The sequence below is a fragment of the Schistocerca serialis genome, unplaced genomic scaffold, assembly GCF_023864345.2.
Source record: "Schistocerca serialis cubense isolate TAMUIC-IGC-003099 unplaced genomic scaffold, iqSchSeri2.2 HiC_scaffold_1362, whole genome shotgun sequence".
Lineage (NCBI taxonomy): Eukaryota > Metazoa > Arthropoda > Insecta > Orthoptera > Acrididae > Schistocerca > Schistocerca serialis.
The window spans coordinates 50,875,615-50,889,920 of NW_026047583.1; positions in this window are offsets into that span (position 1 = coordinate 50,875,615).

The following is a 14,306-nucleotide window of genomic DNA, read 5'->3' on the forward strand; positions in this document are numbered from 1 at the left end:
CATTGTGCCTTTTGTATTTAATTACGATTCAATTTCAGTGTTTGATCGTCAATAAGATGGTCAGAGGGATACAGTGAACCTCAAGTGAAGCATCGGAATCTATAACTAGTGTCACAGGAATGTTTCAAAACATAGACAGCAAGAAGAGTCAGTTTTCTTGTACTTAAATCGGCATTGTGATTTTTGTATTTAATTCCGATGCAATTTCTGTGTTCTATCGTCAATAAGAAGGTCAGAGGGATACAATAAACTTGAAGTGAAGCATCGGAATCTATAACTAGTGTCACAGGAATGGTTCAAGACATAGATAGTAAGAAGAGTCAGTTTTCTTGTACTTAAGTCGGCATTGTGCCTTTTGTATTTAATTCCGATGCAATTTCTGTGTTTCATCGTCAGTAAGAAGGTCAGAGGGATACAGTAAACCTGAAGTGAAGCATCGGAATCTATAACTAGTGTCACAGGAATGGTTCAAATCATAGACAGTAAGAAGAGTCAGATTTCTTGTACTTAAGTCGGCGTTGTGCCGTTTGTATTTAATTCCAATGCAATTTCTGTGTTTCATCGTCAATAAGAACGTCAGAGGGAATCAGTGAACCTGAAGTGAAGCACCGGAATCTATAACTAGTGTCATAGGAATGGTTCAAATCATAGACAGTAAGAAGAGTCAGTTTTCTTGTACTTAAGTTGGCATTGTGCATTTTATATTTAATTCCGATGCAATTTCTGTGTTTCATCGTCAATAAGAAGGTCAGAGGGATACAGTAAACCTGAAGTGAAGCATCGGAATCCATGACTAGTGTCGCAGGAATGGTTCAAACCATAGACAGTAAGAAGAGTCAGTTATCTTGTACTTAAGTCGGCATTGTGCCTTTTGTATTTAATTCCGATGCAATTTCTGTGTTTCATCGTCAATAAGAAGGTCAGAGGGATACAGTAAACCTGAAGTGAAGCATCGGAATATATAACTAGTGTCACAGGAATGGTTCAAATCATAGACAGTAAGAAGAGTCAGTTTTCTTGTACTTAAGTCGGAATTGTGCCTTTTGTATTTAATTCTGATGCAATTTCTGTGTTTCTCGTCAATAAGAAGGTCTGATGAATACAGTAAACCTAAAGTGAAGCATCGGAAGCTATAACTAGTGTCACATGAATGGTTCAAAACATAGACAGTAGGAAGAGTTTTCTTGTACTTCGGTCGTCATTGTGCCTTTTGTATTTAATTCCGATGCAATTTCTGTGTTTAATCGTTAATAAGAAGGTCAGAGGGATACAGAAACCTGAAGTGAAGCATCGGAATCTTTAACTAGTGTCACAGAAATGGTTAAAAACATAGACAGTAAGAAGAGTCAGTTGTCTTGTACTTAAGTCGGCATTGTGCTTTTTGCATTTAATTCCGATGCGATTTCTGCGTTTCATCGTCAATAAGAAGGTCAGAGGGATGCAGTGAACCTGAAGTGAAGCATCGGAATCTATAACTAGTGTCACAGGAATGGTTCAAATCATACACAGTAAGAAGAGTCAGTTTTCTTGTACTTAGGTCGGCGTTGTGCCGTTTGTATTTAATTCCAATGCAATTTCTGTGTTTCATTGTCAATAAGAAGGTCAGAGGGATACAGTAAACCTGAAGTGAAGCATCGGAATATATAACTAGTGTCACGGGAATGGTTCAATCATAGACAGTAAGAAGAGTCAGTTTTCTTGTACTTAAGTCGGAATTGTGCCTTTTGTATTTTATTCTGATGCAATATCTGTGTTTCATCGTCAATAAAAAGGTCTGATGGATACAGTAAACCTGAAGTGAAGCATCGGAAGCTATAACTAGTGTCACATGAATGGTTTAAAGCATAGACAGTAGAAGAGTTTTCTTGTACTTCGGTCTTCATTGTGCCTTTTGTATTTAATTCCGATGCAATTTCTGTGTTTAATCGTCAATAAGAAGGTCAGAGGGATACAGTAACCTGAAGGGAAGCATCGGAATCTTTAACTAGTGTCACAGGAATGGTTAAAAGCATAGACAGTAAGAAGAGTCCGTTTTCTTGTACTTAAGTCGGCATTGTGCTTTTTGTATTTAATTCCGATGCGATTTCTGCGTTTCATCGTCTATACGAAGGTCAGAGGGATATAGTAAACCTGAAGTGAAGCATCGGCATGTATATCTAGTGTCACAGGAACAATTCATAACATAGACAGTAAGAAAAGTCAGATTTCCTGTACTTAAGTCGGCATTGTGCCTTTTGTATTTAATTCCGATGCAATTTCTGTGTTTCATCGTCAATAAGGAGGTCAGAGGGATACAGTAGACCTGAAGTGAAGCAACGGAATCTATAACTAGTGTCACAGCAATGGTTCAAAACATAGACAATAAGAAGAGCCAGTTTTCTTTTACCTAAGTCGGCATTGTTCCTTTTCTATTTCATTCCGATGCAATTTCTATGTTTCATCGTCAATAAGAAGGTCAGAGGGCTACAGTATACCTGAAGTGAAGCATCGGAATCTATAACTGGTGTCACATTAATGGTTCAAAACATAGACAGTAAGAAGAGTCAGTTTTCTTTTACTTAAGTCGGCGTTGTGCAATTTGTATTTAATTCCAATGCAATTTCTGTGTTTCATCGTCAATAATAACGTCAGAGGGAATCAGTGAACCTGAAGTGAAGCATCGGAATCTATAACTAGTGTCACAGGAATGGTTCAAATCATAGACAGTAAGAAGAGTCAGTTCTCTTGTACTTAAGTCGGCATTGTGCCTTTTGTATTTAATTCCGATTCAATTTCAGTGTTTGATCGTCAATAAGAAGGTCAGAGGGATACAGTGAACCTCAAGTGAAGCATCGGAATCTATAACTAGTGTCACAGGAATGTTTCAAAACATAGACAGCAAGAAGAGTCAGTTTTCTTGTACTTAAATCGGCATTGTGATTTTTGTATTTAATTCCGATGCAATTTCTGTGTTCCATCGTCAATAAGAAGGTCAGAGGGATACAGTAAACTTGAAGTGAAGCATCGGAATCTATAACTAGTGTCACAGGAATGGTTCAAGACATAGATAGGAAGAAGAGTCAGTTTTCTTGTACTTAAGTCGGCATTGTGCCTTTTGTATTTAATTCCGATGCAATTTCTGTGTTTCATCGTCAGTAAGAAGGTCAGAGGGATACAGTAAACCTGAAGTGAAGCATCGGAATCTATAACTAGTGTCACAGGAATGGTTCAAATCATAGACAGTAAGAAGAGTCAGATTTCTTGTACTTAAGTCGGCGTTGTGCCGTTTGTATTTAATTCCAATGCAATTTCTGTGTTTCATCGTCAATAAGAACGTCAGAGGGAATCAGTGAACCTGAAGTGAAGCACCGGAATCTAAAACTAGTGTCATAGGAATGGTTCAAATCATAGACAGTAAGAAGAGTTAGTTTTCTTGTACTTAAGTTGGCATTGTGCATTTTATATTTAATTCCGATGCAATTTCTGTGTTTCATCGTCAATAAGAAGGTCAGAGGGATACAGTAAACCTGAAGTGAAGCATCGGAATCTATAACTAGTGTCACAGGAATGGTTCAAAACATAGACAGTGAGAAGGGTCAGTTTTCTTGTACTTAAGTCGGCGTTGTGCCTTTTGTATTTAATTCCGATGCAATTTCTGTGTTTCATCGTCAATAAGAAAGTCAGAGGGATACAGTAAAGCTGAAGTGAAGCATCGGAATCTATAACTAGTGTCACAGGAATGGTTCAAAACTTAGACAATAAGAAGAGTCAGTTTTCTTGTACTTAATTCGGCATTGTGCGTTTCGTATTTAATTCCGATGCAATTTCTGTGTTTCATCGTCAATAAGAAGGTCAGAGGGATACAGTAAACCTGAAGTGAAGCATCGGAATATATAACTAGTGTCACAGGAATGGTTCAAATCATAGACAGTAAGAAGAGTCAGTTTTCTTGTACTTAAGTCGGAATTGTGCCTTTTGTATTTAATTCTGATGCAATTTCTGTGTTTCATCGTCAATAAGAAGGTCTGATGGATACAGTAAACCTAAAGTGAAGCATCGGAAGCTATAACTAGTGTCACATGAATGGTTCAAAACATAGACAGTAGGAAGAGTTTTCTTGTACTTCGGTCGTTATTGTGCCTTTTGTATTTATTTCCGATGCAATTTCTGTGTTTAATCGTCAATAAGAAGGTCAGAGGGATACAGAAACCTGAAGTGAAGCATCGGAATCTTTAACTTGTGTCACAGGAATGGTTAAAAACATAGACAGTAAGAAGAGTCAGTTGTCTTGTACTTAAGTCGGCATTGTGCTTTTTGCATTTAATTCCGATGCGATTTCTGCGTTTCATCGTCAATAAGAAGGTCAGAGGGATGCAGTGAACCTGAAGTGAAGCATCGGAATCTATAACTAGTGTCACAGGAATGGTTCAAATCATAGACAGTAAGAAGAGTCAGTTTTCTTGTACTTAGGTCGGCGTTGTGCCGTTTGTATTTAATTCCAATGCAATTTCTGTGTTTCATTGTCAATAAGAAGGTCAGAGGGATACAGTAAACCTGAAGTGAAGCATCGGAATATATAACTAGTGTCACGGGAATGGTTCAATCATAGACAGTAAGAAGAGTCAGTTTTCTTGTACTTAAGTCGGAATTGTGCCTTTCGTATTTAATTCTGATGCAATTTCTGTGTTTCATCGTCAATAAGAAGTTCTGATGGATACAGTAAACCTGAAGTGAAGCATCGGAAGCTATAACTACTGTCACATGAATGGTTAAAACATAGACAGTAGGAAGAGTTTTCTTGTACTTCGGTCTTCATTGTGCCTTTTGTATTTAATTCCGATGCAATTTCTGTGTTTAATCGTCAATAAGAAGGTCAGAGGGATACAGTAACCTGAAGTGAAGCATCGGAATCTTTAACTAGTGTCACAGGAATGGTTAAAAGCATAGACAGTAAGAAGAGTCCGTTTTCTTGTACTTAAGTCGGCATTGTGCTTTTTGTATTTAATTCCGATGCGATTTCTGCGTTTCATCGTCAATACGAAGGTCTGAGGGATATAGTAAACCTGAAGTGAAGCATCGGAATGTATATCTAGTGTCACAGGAACGGTTCAAAACATAGACAGTAAGAAAAGTCAGATTTCCTGTACTTAAGTCGGCATTGTGCCTTTTGTATTTAATTCCGATGCAATTTCTGTGTTTCATCGTCAATAAGAAGGTCAGAGGGATACAGTAGACCTGAAGTGAAGCATCGGAATCTATAACTAGTGTCACAGCAATGGTTCAAAACATAGACAGTAAGAAGAGTCAGTTTTCTTGTACCTAAGTCGGCATTGTTCTTTTCTATTTCATTCCGATGCAATTTCTATGTTTCATCGTCAATAAGAAGGTCAGAGGGACAAAGTATACCTGAAGTGAAGCATCGGAATCTATAACTAGTGTCACAGGAATGGTTCAAAACATAGACAGTAAGAAGGGTCAGTTTTCTTTTACTTAAGTCGGCGTTGTGCATTTTGTATTTAATTCCAATGCAGTTTCTGTGTTTCATCGTCAATAATAACGTCAGAGGGAATCAGTGAACCTGAAGTGAAGCATCGGAATCTATAACTAGTGTCACAGGAATGGTTCAAATCATAGACAGTGAGAAGAGTCAGTTTTCTTGTACTTAAGTCGGCATTGTGCCTTTTGTATTTAATTCCGATGCAATTTCAGTGTTTGATCGTCAATAAGAAGGTCAGAGGGATACAGTGAACCTGAAGTGAAGCATCGGAATCTATAACTAGTGTCACAGGAATGGTTCGAAACATAGACAGAAAGAAGAGTCAGTTTTCTTGTACTTAAATCGGCATTGTGCCTTTTGTATTTATTTCCGATGCAATTTCTGTGTTTCATTGTCAATAAGAAGGTCAGAGGGATACAGTAAACCTGAAGTGAAGCATCGGAATCTATAACTAGTGTCACAGGAATGGTTCAAGACATAGACAGTAAGAAGAGTCAGTTTTCTTGTACTTAAGTCGGCATTGTGCCTCTTGTATTTAATTCCGATGCAATTTCTGTGTTTCATCGTCAGTAAGAAGGTCAGAGGGATACAGTAAACCTGAAGTGAAGCATCCGAATCTATAACTAGTGTCACAGGAATGGTTCAAATCACAGACAGTAAGAAGAGTCAGTTTTCTTGTACTTAAGTCGGCGTTGTGCCGTTTGTATTTAATTCCAATGCAATTTCTGTGTTTCATCGTCAATAAGAACATAAGAGGGAATCAGTGAACCTGAAGTGAAGCACCGGAATCTATAACTAGTGTCATAGGAATGGTTCAAATCATAGACAGTAAGAAGAGTCAGTTTTCTTGTACTTAAGTCGGCATTGCCTTTTGTATTTAATTCCGATGCAATTTCAGTGTTTGATCGTCAATAAGAAGGTCAGAGGGATACAGTGAACCTGAAGTGAAGCATCGGAATCTATAACTAGTGTCACAGGAATGGTTCAAAACATAGACAGGAAGAAGAGTCAGTTTTCTTGTACTTAAGTTGGCATTGTGCCTTTTGTATTTAATTCCGATACAATTTCTGTGTTTCATCGTCAATAAGAAAGTCAGAGGGATACAGTAAAGCTGAAGTGAAGCATCGGAATCTATAACTAGTGTCACAGGAATGGTTCAAAACTTAGACAATAAGAAGAGTCAGTTTTCTTGTACTTAATTCGGCATTGTGCCTTTTGTATTTAATTCCGATGCAATTTCTGTGTTTCATCGTCAATAAGAAGGTCAGAGGGATACAGTAAACCTGAAGTGAAGCATCGGAATATATAACTAGTGTCACAGGAAAGGTTCAATCATAGACAGTAAGAGGAGTCAGTTTTCTTGTACTTAAGTCGGAATTGTGCCTTTTGTATTTAATTCTGATGCAATTTCTGTGTTTCATCGTCAATAAGAAGGTCTGATGGATACAGTAAACCTGACGTGAAGCATCGGAAGCTATAACTAGTGTCACATGAATGGTTCAAAACATAGACAGTAGGAAGAGTTTTCTTGTACTTCGGTCGTCATTGTGCCTTTTATATTTAATTCCGATGCAATTTCTGTGTTTAATCGTCAATAAGAAGGTCAGAGGGATACAGTAACCTGAAGTGAAGCATCGGAATCTTTAACTAGTGTCACAGGAATGGTTAAAAATATAGACAGTAAGAAGAGTCAGTTTTCTTGTACTAAAGTCGGCATTGTGCTTTTTGTATTTAATTCCGATGCGATTTCTGCGTTTCATCGTCAATACGAAGGTCAGAGGGATGCAGTGAACCTGAAGTGAAGCATCGGAATCTATAACTAGTGTCACAGGAATGGTTCAAAACATAGACAGTAAGAAGAGTCAGGTTTCTTGTAGTTAAGTCGGCATTGTGCCTTTTGTATTTAATTCCGATGCAATTTCTGTGTTTCATCGTCAATATGAAGGTCAGAGGGATGCAGTAAACCTGAAGTGAAGCATCGGAATCTATAACTAGTGTCACAGGAATGGTTCTAAACATAGACAGTTAAAAGAGTCAGTTTTCTTGTACTTAAGTTGGCATTGTGCCTTTTGTATTTAATTCCGATGCAATTTCTTTGTTTCATCGTCAATAAGAAGGTCAGAGGGATACAGTAAACCTGAAGTGAAGCATCGGAATCTATAACTAGTGTCACAGGATTGGTTCAAATCATAGACAGTAAGAAGAGTCAGTTTTCTTGCACTTAAGTCGGCATTGTGCCTTTTATATTTAATTCCGAAGCAATTGCTGTGTTTCATCGTCAATAAGAAGGTCAGAGGGATACAGTAAAAATGAAGTGAAACATCGGAATATTTAACTAGTGTCACAGGAATTATTCAAAACACAGACAGTAAGAAAAGTCAGTTATCTTGTACTTAAGTCAGCATTGTGCCATTTGTATTTAATTCCGAAGCAATTTCTGTGTTTCATCGTCAAGAAGAAGGTCAGAGGGATACAGTAAACCTGAAGTATTGCATCGTAATCTATAACGAGGGTCACATGAATAGTTCAAATCATAGACAGCAAGAAGAGTCTGTGTTCTTGTACTTAAGTCGGCATTGTGCCTTTTGTATTTAATTCCGATGCAATTTTTGTGTTTCATCGTCAATAAGAAGGGGAGAGGGATACAGCAAACCTGAAGTGAAGCATCGGAATCTATAACTAGTGTCACATGAATGGTTCAAACATTGACAGTAAGACGAGTCAGTTTTCTTGTACTTAAGTCGGCATTGTGCCTTTTGTGTTTAATTCCGATGCAATTTCTGTGTTTCATCGTCAATAAGAAGGTCAGAGGGATACTGTAAACCTGAATTGAAGCATCGGAATCTATAACTAGTGTCACAGGAATGGTTCAAAATATAGACAGTAAGAAGGGTCAGTTTCATTGTACTTATGTCGGCGTTGTGCCTCTTGTATTTAATTCCGATGCAATTTCTGTGTTTCATCGTCAATAAGAAGGTCAGAGGGATACAGTAAAGCTGAAGTGAGGCATCGGAATCTATAACTAGTGTCACAGGAATGGCTCAAAACTTAGACAATAAGAAGAGTCAGTTTTCTTGTACTTAAGTCGGCATTGTGCCTTTTGTATTTAATTCCGATGCAATTTCTGTGTTTCATCGTCAATAAGAAGGTCAGAGGGATACAGTAAATCTGAAGTGAAGCATCGGAATCTATAACTAGTGTCGCAGGAATGGTTCAAACCATAGACAGTAAGAAGAGTCAGTTATCTTGTACTTAAGTCGGCATTGTGCCTTTTGTATTTAATTCCGATGCAATTTCTGTGTTTCATCGTCAATAAGAAGGTCAGAGGGATACATTAAACCTAAAGTGAAGCATCGGAATCTGTAACTAGTGTCACAGGAGTGGTTCAAGGCATTGCAAGTTAGAAGAGTCAGTTTTCCTGTACTTAAGTTGGCATTGTGACTTTTCTATTTGATTCCGATGCAATTTCTGTGTTTCATCGTCAATAAGAAGGTCAGAGGAATACAGTAAAAATGTAGTGAAGCATCGGAATCTGTAACTAGTGTCACAGGAATGGTTCAAAACATAGACAGTAAGAAGAGTCAGTTTTCTTGTACTTAAGTCGGCATTGTGCCTTTTGTATTTAATTCCGATGCAATTTCTATGTTTCATCGTCAATAAGAAGGTCAGAGGGATACAGTAAACTTGAAGTAAAGCATCGGAAACAATAACTAGTGTCACAGGAATGGTTCAATCTTAGACAGTAAGAAGAGTCAGTTTCCTTGTACTTAAGTCGGCATTGTGCATTTTGGGTTTAATTCCGATGCAATTTCTGTGTTTCATCGTCAATAAGAAGGTCAGAGGGATATCGTAAGCCTGAAGTGACGCATTGAGAATCTATAACTAGTGTCACATGAATGGTGCAAACATTGACAGTAAGAAGAGTCAGTTTTCTTGTACATAAGTCGGCATTGTGCTTTTTGCATTTAATTCCCATGCAATTTCTGAGATTCATCGTCAATAAGATGGTCTGATGGATACAGTAAACCTGAAGTGAAGCATCGGAATCTATAACTAGTGTCATAGGAATGGTTCAAAACACAGACAGTAAGAAGAGTCAGTTTTCTTGTACTTAAGTCGGCATTGTGCCTTTTGTATTTAATTCCGATGCAATTTCAGTGTTTGATCGTCAATAAGAAGGTCAGAGGGATACAGTGAACCTGAAGTGAAGCATTGGAATCTATAACTAGTGTCACAGCAGTGGTTCAAAACATAGACAGTAAGAAGAGTCAGTTTTCTTGTACCTAAGTCGGCATTGTTCCTTTTCTATTTCATTCCGATGCAATATCTATGTTACATCGTCAATAAGTAGGTCAGAGGTATATAGTATACCTGAAGTGAAGCATCGGAATCTATAACTAGTGTCTCAGGAATGGTTCAAATCATAGACAGTAAGAAGAGTCAGTTTTCTTGTACTTAAGTCGGCGTTGTGCCGTTTGTATTTAATTCCAATGCAATTTCTGTGTTTCATCGTCAATAAGATCGTCAGAGGGAATCAGTGTACCTGAAGTGAAGCACCAGAATCTATAACTAGTGTCATAGGAATGGTTCAAATCATAGACAGTAAGAAGAGTCAGTTTTCTTGTACTTAAGTCGGCATTGTGCCTTTTGTATTTAATTCCGATGCAATTTCAGTGTTTGATCGTCAATAAGAAGGTCAGAGGGATACAGTGAACCTGAAGTGAAGCATCGGAATCTATAACTAGTGTCACAGGAATGGTTCAAAACATAGACAGTAAGAAGAGTCAGTTTTCTTGTACTTAATTCGGCATTGTGCCTTTCGTATTTAATTCCGATGCAATTTCTGTGTTTCATCGTCAATAAGAAGGTCAGAGGTATACAGTAAACCTGATGTGAAGCATCGGAATCTATGACTAGTGTCGCAGGAATTGTTCAAACCATAGACAGTAAGAAGAGTCAGTTATCTTGTACTTAAGTCGGCATTGTCCCTTTTGTATTTAATTCCGATGCAATTTCTGTGTTTCATCCTCAATAAGAAGGTCAGAGGGATACAGTAAACCTGAGGTGAAGCATCGGAATATATAACTAGTGTCACAGGAATGGTTCAATCATAGACAGTAAGAAGAGTCAGTTTTCTTGTACTTAAGTCGGATTTGTGCCTTTTGTATTTAATTCTGATGCAATTTCTGTGTTTCATCGTCAATAAGAGGGTCTGATGGATAGAGTAATCCTGAAGTGAAGCATCGGAAGCTATAACTAGTGTCACATGAATGGTTCAAAACATAGACAGTAGGAAGAGTTTTCTTGTACTTCGGTCTTCATTGTGCCTTTTGTATTTAATTCCGATGCAATTTCTGTGTTTAATCGTCAATAAGAAGGTCAGAGGGATACAGTAACCTGAAGTGAAGCATCGGAATCTTTAACTAGTGTCACAGGATGGTTAAAAGCATAGACAGTAAGAAGAGTCCGTTTTCTTGTACTTAAGTCGGCATTGTGCTTTTTGTATTTAATTCCGATGCGATTTCTGCGTTTCATCGTCTATACGAAGGTCAGAGGGATATAGTAAACCTGAAGTGAAGCATCGGCATGTATATCTAGTGTCACAGGAACAATTCAAAACATAGACAGTAAGAAAAATCAGATTTCCTGTACTTAAGTCGGCATTGTGCCTTTTGTATTTAATTCCGATGCAATTTCTGTGTGTCATCGTCAATAAGAAGGTCAGAGGGATACAGTAGACCTGAAGTGAAGCATCGGAATCTATAACTAGTGTCACAGCAATGGTTCAAAACACAGACAGTAAGAAGAGTCAGTTTTCTTGTACCTAAGTCGGCATTGTTCCTTTTCTATTTCATTCCGATGCAATTTCTATGTTTCATCGTCAATAAGAAGGTCAGAGGGACACAGTATACCTGAAGTGAAGCATCGGAATCTATAACTAGTGTCACAGGAATGGTTCAAAACATAGACAGTAAGAAGAGTCAGTTATCTTTTACTTAAGTCGGTGTTGTGCATTTTGTATTTAATTCCTATGCAATTTCTGTGTTTCATCGTCAATAATAACGTCAGAGGGAATCAGTGAACCTGAAGTGAAGCATCGGAATCTATAGCTAGTGTCACAGGAATGGTTCAAATCATAGACAGTAAGAAGAGTCAGTTTTCTTGTACTTAAGTCGGCATTGTCCCTTTTTGTATTTAATTCCGATGCAATTTCAGTGTTTGATCGTCAATAAGAAGGTCAGAGGGATACAGTGAACCTGAAGTGAAGCATCAGAATCGATAACTAGTGTCACAGGAATGGTTCAAAACATAGACAGCAAGAAGAGTCAGTTTTCTTGTACTTAAATCGGCATTGTGCCTTTTGTATTTAATTCCGATGCAATTTCTGTGTTTCATCGTCAATAAGAAGGTCAGAGGGATACAGTAAACCTGAAGTGAAGCATCGGAATCTATAACTAGTGTCACAGGAATGGTCCAAGACATAGACAATAAGAAGAGTCAGTTTTCTTGTACTTAAGTCGGCATTGTGCCTTTTGTATTTAATTCCGATGCAATTTCTGTGTTTCATCGTCAGTAAGAAGGTCAGAGGGATACAGTAAACCTGACGTGAAGCATCGGAATCTATAACTAGTGTCACAGGAATGGTTCAAATCATAGACAGTAAGAAGAGGCAGTTTTCTTGTACTTAAGTCGGCGTTGTGCCGTTTGTATTTAATTCCAATGCAATTTCTGTGTTTCATCGTCAATAAGAACGTCAGAGGGAATCAGTGAACCTGAAGTGAAGCACCGGAATCTATAACTAGTGTCATAGGAATGGTTCAAATCATAGACAGTAAGAAGAGTCAGTTTTCTTGTACTTAAGTTGGCATTGTGCATTTTATATTTAATTCCGATGCAATTTCTGTGTTTCATCGTCAATAAGAAGGTCAGAGGGATACAGTAAACCTGAAGTGAAGCATCGGAATCTATAACTAGTGTCACAGGAATGGTTCAAAACATAGGCAGTGAGAAGGGTCAGTTTTCTTGTACTTAAGTCGGAATTGTGCCTTTTGTATTTAATTCTGATGCAATTTCTGTGTTTCATCGTCAATAAGAGGGTCTGATGGATACAGTAAACCTGAAGTGAAGCATCGGAAGCTATAACTAGTGTCACATGAATGGTTCAAAACATAGACAGTAGGAAGAGTTTTCTTGTACTTCGGTTTTCATTGTGCATTTTGTACTTAATTCCGATGCAATTTCTGTGTTTCATCGTCAATAAGAAGGTCAGAGGGATACAGTAACCTGAAGTGAAGCATCGGAATCTTTAACTAGTGTCACAGGATGGTTAAAAGCATAGACAGTAAGAAGAGTCCGTTTTCTTGTACTTACGTCGGCATTGTGCTTTTTGTATTTAATTCCGATGCGATTTCTGCGTTTCATCGTCTATACGAAGGTCAGAGGGATATAGTAAACCTGAAGTGAAGCATCGGCATGTATATCTAGTGTCACAGGAACAATTCAAAACATAGACAGTAAGAAATGTCAGATTTCATGTACTTACATCGGCATTGTGCCTTTTGTATTTAATTCCGATGCAATTTCTGTGTTTCATCGTCAATAAGAAGGTCAGAGGGATACAGTAAACCTGAAGTGAAGCATCGGAATCTATAACTAGTGTCACAGGAATGGTCCAAGACATAGACAGTAAGAAGAGTCAGTTTTCTTGTACTTAAGTCGGCATTGTGCCTTTTGTATTTAATTGCGATGCAATTTCTGTGTTTCATCGTCAGTAAGAAGGTGAGAGGGATACAGTAAACCTGAAGTGAAGCATCGGAATCTATAACTAGTGTCACAGGAATGGTTCAAATCATAGACAGTAAGAAGAGGCAGTTTTCTTGTACTTAAGTCGGCGTTGTGCTGTTTGTATTTAATTCCAATGCAATTTCTGTGTTTCATCGTCAATAAGAACGTCAGAGGGAATCAGTGAACCTGACGTGAAGCACCGGAATCTATAACTAGTGTCATAGGAATGGTTCAAATCATAGACAGTAAGAAGAGTCAGTTTTCTTGTACTTAAGTTGGCATTGTGCATTTTATATTTAATTCCGATGCAATTTCTGTGTTTCATCGTCAATAAGAAGGTCAGAGGGATACAGTAAACCTGAAGTGAAGCATCGGAATCTATAACTAGTGTCACAGGAATGGTTCAAAACATAGGCAGTGAGAAGGGTCAGTTTTCTTGTACTTAAGTCGGCGTTGTGCCTTTTGTATTTAATTCCGATGCAATTTCAGTGTTTCATCGTCAATAAGAAAGTCAGAGGGATACAGTAAAGCTGAAGTGAAGCATCGGAATCTATAACTAGTGTCACAGGAATGGTTCAAAACTTAGACAATAAGAAGAGTCAGTTTTGTTGTACTTAATTCGGCATTGTGCCTTTCGTATTTAATTCCGATGCTATTTCTGTGTTTCATCGTCAATAAGAAGGTCAGAGGGATACAGTAAACCTGAAGTGAAGCATCGGAATCTATGACTAGTGTCGCAGGAATGGTTCAAACCATAGACAGTAAGAAGAGTCAGTTATCTGGTACTTAAGTCGGCATTGTGCCTTTTGTATTTAATTCCGATGCAATTTCTGTGTTTCATCGTCAATAAGAAGGTCAGAGGGATACAGTAAACCTGAAGTGAAGCATCGGAATATATAACTAGTGTCACAGGAATGGTTCAAATCATAGACAGTAAGAAGAGTCAGTTTTCTTGTACTTAAGTCGGAATTGTGCCTTTTGTATTTAATTGTGATGCAATTTTTGTGTTTCATCGTCAATAAGAAGGTCTGATCGATACAGTAAA